The sequence below is a fragment of the Rhinoraja longicauda genome, chromosome 18, assembly GCF_053455715.1.
Source record: "Rhinoraja longicauda isolate Sanriku21f chromosome 18, sRhiLon1.1, whole genome shotgun sequence".
Taxonomy (NCBI): domain Eukaryota; kingdom Metazoa; phylum Chordata; class Chondrichthyes; order Rajiformes; family Arhynchobatidae; genus Rhinoraja; species Rhinoraja longicauda.
In genome coordinates this window covers 32987174-32997413 of record NC_135970.1, presented here as the reverse complement: position 1 = coordinate 32997413, position 10240 = coordinate 32987174, and positions in this window count along the sequence as shown.

Below are 10240 nucleotides of genomic sequence, written 5' to 3'. Positions count from 1 at the left end.
GGTAATAAACGTGTGGACGTCTTGAAAATAAACATGAACCATCCCTTGTCTTTGTTGACAACAACAACGGCCACGTGTGGGGTCACGGGGTCGGACGGCGTGGAAATAGGCCCTTCGGCCCAACTTGCCCGTGCCGACCAAGATGCCCCATCTACACTAGTCCCACCAGCCTGCGTTTGGCCCATATCATAAGCTTTTAAAACCTGTCGCTTGCTTTTGTTTAACATCGGAGGTCATAAGTGATAGGAGCAGAATTAGGCCATTCGGCCCATCAAGTCTACCGCGCCATCTCTCCCTCCTAACCCCATTCTCCTGCCTTCTCCCCATAACCTCTGACACCCGTACTAATCAAAAATCTATCTCTGCCTTAAACAAATCCCTCTAAACCTGTACTATCCATGTTTATCAAATGCATAGCCGTGTATATTATGCATATCTATGTATATTATATGCATATCCATTATATAACAGTATAGAAAATACAGTTGGGCAGGTACATGGATAGGGAAGGCAATTACCTGCCTCAACTACCCCCTCTGGCAGTTCGTTCCATACACTGTGCGAATGATTTGCCCCTTGGCTTCATATGAGATCACTCTCACCTTCAACCGATGTCCTCTGGTTCTTCATTCCCCTACTCTGGCTAGTAGACTTTGTACATTCACTCTATCTATTCCCCTGGTGGAGGGGACTGGAGGAGAGTCGGGCGAATTGGGAGAGAAGGGCAAATTTACTGGGTCATATTTGGATCCATCCCCGCTTTCACTCTGCAGTCAAACGCAGACACTTTCGCGAGTTCACACGTTATAGTAGAATTAGGCCATTCGGCCCATCAACTCCGCTCCGCCATTCAACCATGGCTGATATCTGCCTCATAATCCCATTTTCATGCCTTCTCCCCATAACCCTCGACACCATTCTAATCAAGAATTTGTCTACGCTCTGCCTTAAAAATATCCACTGACTTGGCCTCCACAGCCGTCTGTGGCAACGAGTTCCACAGATTCAACACCCTCTCTGGCTAAAGAAACTTTGACACTTTGAGCTCCCCACTTGCCAAATTATTCGGCGAGCAGAACCTCAACTAGACTTTGAAAATCGGAGAGTAGTGCGATAGGAGGTGGACTTTGCAGAAACTCCAAGGAACACCTCCCATTGCACTACCTCCTGAACACGTGGCGCAGCGGTAGAGTTGCTGTCTTACAGCGCTTACAGCGCCGGAGACCCGGGTTCGATCCCGACTACGGGTGCCGTCTCTAGAGTGTTTGTACATTCTCCCCGTGACCTGCTTGGGTTTTCTCCCGAGATCTTCAGTTTCCTCCCACACTCCAACCAAAGATGTACAAGTATGTAGGTAAATTGGCTTGGCAAATGTAACAATTCTCCCTAGTGTGTGTAGGATAATGTTAATCTGCAGGGATCGCTGGTCCGCGCTGTATCTCTAAACTAAAACTATACTAAACATGCCTCTTACCAAAGTCAAGTCTCTGGTGTGCTTTGCATGGGAAGATCAAACACAACCTGCTACCGAAAATAGTCCTGAATTGCCGGTAAACCGGCGCACACACCACAACCCAGCCCCGTTCCCTCTCCCATCTCAGAGCTTGCTCCATCTGAGAAGATCTTCTGTTGCAAGGGGAGAAGCTGGAAAATGTGCCCCGACTCCCTTGGAAAAGAAAATGGCAGGTAACAAACTTTTTAATGTAGACACGAGAAATCGCAGATGCTAGTTTACCAAAAAAGATACAAAGTGCTGGAGTAACGCAGCGGGTCAGGCAGCATCTGTGGAGAACATGGATAGGTGACGATTCACAGAGTGCTGGAGTAACTCAGTGGGTCAGGCAGCATCTCTGGAGAAAACGGACAGGTGACGTTTCACGACTGGACCCTTCATACTGATTATAGTGGGGGGGAGAAAGATGATGGAGAGGTGGGGGTGGGACATAGCCTGGCAAGTGATAGGTGGATACAGATGGGTGGTGCCGCAGTAGAGTTGCTTACGGCATCAGAGACCCGGGATCAATCCTGACTACGGGTGCTGTCTGCAAGGAGTTTGCACGTTCTCCCCGTGACCGGGTGGGGTTTCTCCAGTGTTCCAGTTGGTAGGTTAATTGGCTTTGGTAAAGATTGTAAACTCTTCCTATTGTATGGGATACACCAAATACATACGAGTTTGTAGGTCAATTGTCTTTGATAAAAGCTGTAAATGGGCCCTAGTAGTGTGCGGGGATCGCTGGTCGGCGGGGACCCGGTGGGCCGAAGTGCCTGTTTCCGTACTGTATCTCCGAATTAAACTAAAGGTAAGGGGGGCGAGGGGGGGTGATTGGCAGATGGGTGGACAAAGGCCAGAGATGAAAAGAGGACCAGAGGCTGAGATGAGAAGAGAAGAGGCATTAAATGTGGTCAGAGGAAGGGATATGGGTGGAAGTGGGTGGGCTAGGAGGGGGAGGAGGGTGGGTGGGCAATGGGTAGCCATTCAGGTGGGGAATGGGGGGAGGGGGGGAAGTAAGAGGATGGATTGTAACCTAAAATTGGAGAATTCAATGTTCATGACATTGGGTTGTAAGCTACCCAAGCGGAATATGAGGCGACCTTTCTCCAGTTTGTGTGTGGCCTCTCTCTGGCAACTTTTTTTTATCGTCTCATGTTTCTTTTCACTCATCAGATCATTTACATGTTATAATTCCTAAACTTAGAAAAATACCTTTATCCCTCGCAGCTTGCATCACGAAGTGAGATAAGTTGTCAATTCCACCACTAATTGAGTTCCAGAGTCCAAAATATTGGATGATTAGGAGGCACTGATAGAGTAATGATCAGTAATTTTAATGGAATCACTTTTCACTGACACTAAAGATTTAATAATTAAGTTCTTTTTTTAATTACATTCCAGATTTAAAAGAAAATCAAAGACAGATTTAGGGTCCATAAAGGAGAGGACTTTGCTTTTTATAAGGTGGTTAGACAAATTACACATATTATTTTGGAAGACAAACACAAATGGAATAATAAAAATAGCCAATGAGTTGCAGCACTCAGACAGAGCTGCCGTTTCTTCGTTCTTTGTGCCTGGAAGGTCATGTTTGACTAATCTTCTTGAATTTTTTGAAGAGGTTACCAGGGAAATTGATAAGGGCAAGGCTGTGGATGTTGTCTATATGGACTTCAGTAAGGCATTTGACAAGGTTCCACATGGAAGGTTGATTAAGAAGGTTAAATCGTTGGGTATTAATAGTGAGGTTGCAAGATGGATTCAACAATGGCTGAATGGGAGATACCAGAGGGTAACGGTTGACAATTGTATGTCAGGTTGGAGGCCAGTGTCTAGTGGAGTGCCCCAAGGATCTGTGTTGGGTCCACTGTTGTTTGTCATTTACATTAATGATCTGGATGATGGTGTGGCAAATTGGATTAGTAAATATGCAGATGATACTAAGATAGGTGGAGTAGTTGATAGTGAGGTAGATTTTCAAAGTCTACAGAGAGACTTGGGCCTTTTGGAAGGGTGGGCTGAAAGATGGCAGATGGAGTTTAATGCTGATAAGTGTGAGGTGCTGCATTTTGGTAGGACAAATCAAAATAGGACGTACAGGGTAAATGGTAGGGAATTGAGGAATGCAGTGGAACAGAGGGATCTGGGAATAACTGTGCATTGTTCCCTGAAGGTGGAATCTCATGTGGATAGGGTGGTGAAGAAGGCGTTTGGTATGCTTGCCTTTATAAATCAGAGCATCGAGTATAGAAGTTGGGATGTAATGTTGAAATTGTACAGGGCATTGGTGAGGCCAAATCTGGAGTATGGTGTGCAGTTCTGGTCGCCAAATTATAGGAAGGATGTCGACAAAATGGAGAGGGTACAGAGGAGATTTACTAGAATGTTGCCTGGGTTTCAGCACTTAGGCTACAGAGAGAGGTTGAACAGGTTGGGTCTTTATTCTTTGGAGCGTAGAAGGTTGAGGGGGGACTTGATAGAGGTTTTTAAAATTTTGAGAGGGACGGACAGAGTTGACGTGGGTAGGCTTTTCCCTTTGAGAGTGGGGAAGATTCCAACAAGGGGACATAGCTTCAGAATTGAGGGACAAAGGTTTAGGGGTAACATGAGGGGGAACTTCTTTACTCAGAGGGTTGTGGCTGTATGGAATGGGCTTCTGGTGGAGGCTGGCTCGATTTTATTATTTAAGAGTAAATTGGATAGGTATATGGATAGGAGGGGATTGGAGGGTTATGGTCTGAGTGCAGGTAGATGAGACTAGGTCAGGGAGAATGGTCGGCGTGGACTGGTAGGGCCGGACAGGCCTGTTTCCATGCTGTAGTTGTTATATGTTATATGTTATAATAATAATACATTTAATTTATATAGCGCTTTTCTGGAAACTCAAAGACGCTTTACAGAGTAAATAAAACATAAAAATAAATAAATAAACAAAAGATTTATCCAGATGTACACGAGCAACTCAACCAGAAGGTCGATCACAATGTGCAGGAAGGACCTGCAGATGTTGGTTTAAACAGAAGGTAGACACAAAATGCTGGAGCAACACAGCGGGACAGGCAGCATCTCTGGAGAGAAGGGATGGGTGATGGTTTGGGTCTAGACCCTTCTTCCGAAGACCCGAAACGTCACCCATTCCTTCTCTTCAGTGATACTCCAGCATTTTGTGTCTATCTAGGCCGATCACAATGCCTGGGTTACTGGACTTTTGCCAGGGGATCTCAATGACTGATCCAGAGACACAAGTTCAGATCATGCCACACTAACTGAGGAACTTAAATTCTCTTAGTTTTTTAGTTTAGAGATACTGACCAGCGATCCAAGTACACCAGCACTATCCTGCACACGAGGGACAATTTACAATTTTTACCGAAGCCAATTAACCTACAAACCTGTAGATCTTTGGAGTGTGGGAGGAAACCGGAGCACCTGGAGAATACCCACGCGGTCACAGGGCAAACGTACAAACTCCATACAGACAGCATCCCATAGTCGGGATCGAACCCGGGTCTCTGGCGCTGTGAGGCAGCAACTCTACCGCTGCGCCACCGTGCCACCCTGCTTGTTGACATCTTTAAACCTAGACAGCTGTCTGTGTTTATGGATTAATGGTTTAGGTGGAAGTAACTCCTCATTAAATAGAAGGATAAACAGAGCAAATCTGAATCAATTTATCAAAACCAATTGATAAAAGAAAAATTACAACTAACAAACACTAATATAGCTACGTATTAGATTCACCTCCATACATGAATCATGATACTAAACAAAGACACTGATTCATCTTGTGCAATGCTTTTGGCACTTTATGACGCTTAATGCTTTGTTAGAAACAAAACGAATCCATCAATTTTGATACAGCAAAAATAACCCATCAATTTGAAGGGTCCCGACTCAAGACGTCACCTGTCCATTCTCTCGACTGATGTTGCCTGCCCCACTGAGTTACTCCAGCACTCTGTGGTTCCATCAGTTTAAATTTCATTAATGTGTTTCTACATTTTCGCCAGTTACATTGATTGTAACTAGTGTTGTGAGTGTTGCAGAACAATGCCAACACTAACAACAAAACTACCCATGAGAAAGTAGGAATTATATTTACAACAAAAAACATGAAATCACACTAAAAGACACAAAATGCTGGAGTAACTCAGTGGGACTGGCAGCATCACTGGAGAGAAGGAATGGGTGATGTTTTGGGTCGAGACCCTTCCACTGAAGAAGGATCTCAACCTGAAACAAGGTCTGAAGAAGGGTCTCGACCTGAAACGTCACCCATTCCTCTCCAGAGATGCTGCCTGTCCCGCTGAGTTACTCCACCTTTTTGTATCTATTTTCAGTTTAAACCAGCACCTGCTGTTCCTTCCGACATATCTGCATTTTCTTCCTACACAAATCAAACTAAACATTGGGGGAGAAACTGGGGCATAATATTGGTTTAGGTTTATTATTGTCACGTGTGCCGGGGTAGTGTAAAAAGCTTTGTTCTGTCTACTATCCAAACAGATCAGATAATACTGTACATGAACATAACCAAGTCAGACTCAAGCACAAAAGGTAGAGCAAAGGAGAAGATACCGAGTGCAGAATATAGTTCTCAGCATTGTAGCGCATCAGTTCCAGAGACAAAGTCCAATGTCCAATGAGGTACAGGTGAATCGAAGGACCGTTCAGAAGCCTGATAACAGAGAGGATAACTGATGACACAACTAAAGACTACACTCTTCCCATTTGCCACATTTGGCCCATAACCCTCTAAACCTTTCCTATCCATGAACCTGTCCAAGTGTATTTTAAATGTTGCTATAACACCTGCCTGAACTAACCCCTCTGGCAGCTCGTTCCATACACCCACCACCTTCTGGTATAGGATGAAATGACATTTTTAATTTGCAGGATCAATAAAGGAGTATTAACAAAAGCACACACCTCACTTTCCTGGTATTTACATTTTTTGAGGATCAAAGCAAAATTTAATATAAAATTTTAGATGCAAAATTAGAAAAACATTTATTAGGATCAATGTGAATTGCATATTTTAAACATGTTCCAATATCAAAGAATATCAAAAGTCTTTCAATTATTACAGTTAAATATACGTTGTGACGAGCCAAGTTCTCCTCCACCATTGAAACTGTTCCTCCTTTAGTTCAGTTTCGCGACACAGCATGGAAACAGACCCTTTGGCCCACCAAGCCCACACAGACCATCAATCACCTGTTCACACTCGTTCTATGTTATCCCACTTTCTCATCCACTCCTTACACACTGAGGGCAATTTACAGAGGGCCAATTAGCCTACAAACCTGCACGTCTTTGGGATGTGGGAGGAAACCAGAGCACCCGGAGGAAACTTACTGTCACACGGCGAACATGCAAACTCCACACAGGCTGCATCCGAGGTTGGGATCACACCCGGGTCTCTGGCGCCGTGAGGCAGCAGCTCCTCCACCTGCACTTTACTGCAATAAGTTCTCAATGGAATGATACAGTACGACAATCTAAAAAACATAGCACAAAAAGTAAGGAAATTTGTGTTTGGTAGATTATTTCTTTGTTGTAACAATGCTTCTTGGCAATAAATCTTATACCATTGGAAAGCCTGTTTATTTCCCTTTTAAATGGTGCCACATTTGTAAGGAACATGCATTTGTGGGATGAGCAGCAGAGCTGAGTATGTGGGTTGCGCCCATGAAAAATCTGCCAAATCTTCTCTGCCAATGCCAAACAGCTTATTCTGCCATTGACTCTTGTTCGATGTTGTTTGGTGGATTGGATGATTGAAGTCTGAAGAAACAAGACATATTGGCAATTTAACAATTTATTAATTTAATAAACAGGAGCCTCAGTAGCGTGTGGAAGAACCATACACAGCCACAACAGCCTGGCACCTCCTCCTCATGCTGGTCACCAGCCTGGTCACACACTGTTGTGGGATGGCATCCCATTCTTCAACCAGCATTTGTCGCAAGTTAGCCAACGTGGTTGTGTTGGTCACTCTGGCACGAACAGCACGCCCAAGCTGATCCCACAAGTGTTCAATGGGGTTGAGGTCAGGACTGCTGGCAGGCCATTCCATCCTCTCCACTCCCAAATTCTGGAGGTAGTCTCTGAGAAACCCTGCTCTGTGGGGGCGACCATTGTCATCTTGGAGGATAGAGTTCGGTCCCAGACTGTGGAGATATGGGATTGCCACTGGTTGCAGAATCTCATCTCGATATCTCTCTGCATTGAGATTGCCTCCAATGATGACAAGCCTCGTTTTTCCAGTGAGGGAGATGCCGCCCCACACCATCACACTGCCTCCACCAAAAGATGTTACTCTATCGGTGCAGCAATCAGCATAGCGTTCTCCGCGTCTTCTCCACACTTTGACCCTATGATCCAACTGCCGTAGGCAGAATCTGGACTCATCGCTGAACATAACGTTCCTCCACATGTTCAGGTTCCAGTGCACGTGTTGCCGACACCAGCGCAAACGGGCCTGATGGTGAAGGGCAGTCATGGCAGGCCTCCTGGCAGCCCTATGAGACCGGAGATTGGCTGCGTGCAGTCTGTTCCGAATTGTCTGGGCAGAGAGCCGTCGGCCATATCGTCCTGCAAACCTTGACTGCAAATCTGTAGAAGACAGCCTACGGTTCCTAAGTGCTGACAGGGTTAGGAAACGGTCTTCTTCAGGTGTCGTCTTCTTGGGACGCCCACTTCGCGGCCTGTCTCTGACATCCCCCGTTATATGGAACTTGGCCTTCACTTTGGAGATGGTACTAGGGCTCACTCCAAATAATGCCGCAACTTGGTTTTGCGGAACACCAGCTTGAAGTTGCCCTATCGCACGGGCCCTATCCAGATCAGTCAAACGTGGCATGCCGATTCTTGGAGCAGACACCTACTGACCACTGTAGCAGGGCCCATGCTCACAGATGCTGCCAATCAGGTGTCAATCAGGCACCTGATTGTCAGCACCTGGGGGTACCAGAAGCTCAAAACAAGAGTCAATAGCAACAGCAGAATAAGCTGTTTGGCATTGGCAGAGAAGATTTAGCAAATTTTTCATGGGCGCAACCCATATACTCAGCTCTGCTGCTCATCCCACAAATGCATGTTCCTTACAAATGTGGCACCATTTAAAAGGGAAATAAACAGGCTTTCCAACGGTATAGGATTTATTGCCAAGAAGCATTGTTACAACAAAGAAATAATTTACCAAACACAAATTTCCTTACTTTTTGTGCTATGTTTATCTTGCTGATAATTTGCCTCATAAGCAAAACAATTATTCATTAGATTTATAAATGAAAGATTCCCCATTAGTTTTATAATCCACTTCATAAAAGAAAATGTGGAGATAATTGAAGAAGGCATTGGTCTTCATTGGTCATTGCTCCAAGGTCAGTAGCAAAGCCATATTGTGCCATCTGGTGGTGGAAACGGCAGTTACAATCTGCGCTCCAGCTTTTGGTAACTAACCAATAAACTACCCCCTCCCATACCCTCCCTTGTCTTCTTTCCCTTCCTTGTGCTCCATTAGGATGCACAAACATTTCACCACAATCCCGATGCCTTTTCCCCTTCCCCCGTCCCCTTCCATCCTCTGGCTTCACATTGCACACCTCTCCACTCCTTCTCTCACAACCTTTTGTCTTTTCATTTCTGGCCTTTGTCCACCCACCTGTCAAACAAATTCCCACTCACCTGTATCCACCTATCACTCGCCTGGCTTTGTCCCATCCCCACCTCTCTTCCGGTCTTCTCCCCCAGACTACAATCAGTCTGAAGAGAGGTCCCAACCCAAAACGTCACCGATCCATGTTCTCCAGAGATGTTGCCTGATCTGCTGAGTTACTCCAGAACAGGCCATTCGGCCCAACTTGCCCATGTGTTCTCAGTGAGCTTGTATTCAGTTTCAGTTCAGTTTAGTTTATTGTCACATGTACCGAGGTACAGTGAAAAGCCTTTGTTGCGTGCTAACCAGCCAGCAGAAAGACAATACATGATTACAATCAAGCCATTTCCACTTTATAGATACATGATAAGGGAATAACGTTTAGTGCAAGGTAAAGCCAGCAAAGTCTGATCAAGGATAGTCCGAGGGTCACCAATGAGGCAGATTGTAGTTCAGCACTGCTCTCTGGTTGTGGTAGGATGATTTAGTTGCCTGATAACAGCGGGGAAGAAACTGTCCCTGAATCTGGAGGTGTGCGTTTTCACCCACTTTTGCTCAATGGGAAAGGGGAGAAGAGGGAGTGGCCAGGGTGCGACTCATCCTTGATTATGCTGCTGGCCTTGCCGAGGCAGCGTGAGGTAGGGATGGAGTCAATGGAAGGGAGGTTGGTTTGTGTGATGGTCTGGGCTGCGTCCACCATTCACTACAATTTCTTGTGGTCTTGGGTGGAGCTGTTCCCAAACCAAGCTGTGAAGCATCCCGATAAAATGCTTTCTATGGTGCATCTGTAGAAGTTGGTGAGAGTTGTAGGGGACGGAGTTGTTGTTGAACTTCCTAAGCCTTCTAAAGAAGTAGTGGCGTTGGTGTGCTTGTATTCACTTCATCCAACCACAAAACACCAATTGCTAAGTAACTTGCCCCAAATCACAAAAGGGAACTAACCAGCAATGAGGGTGGTGGGTATATGAAACAAGCTGCCAGAGAAAATAGTCGAGGTCCTGTAACTACATTTAAAAGACACTGGGAAAGGTACATGGATAGGAAAGGTTTAGAGGGATATGGGCCAAAAGCAGGCAGGTTGGTCT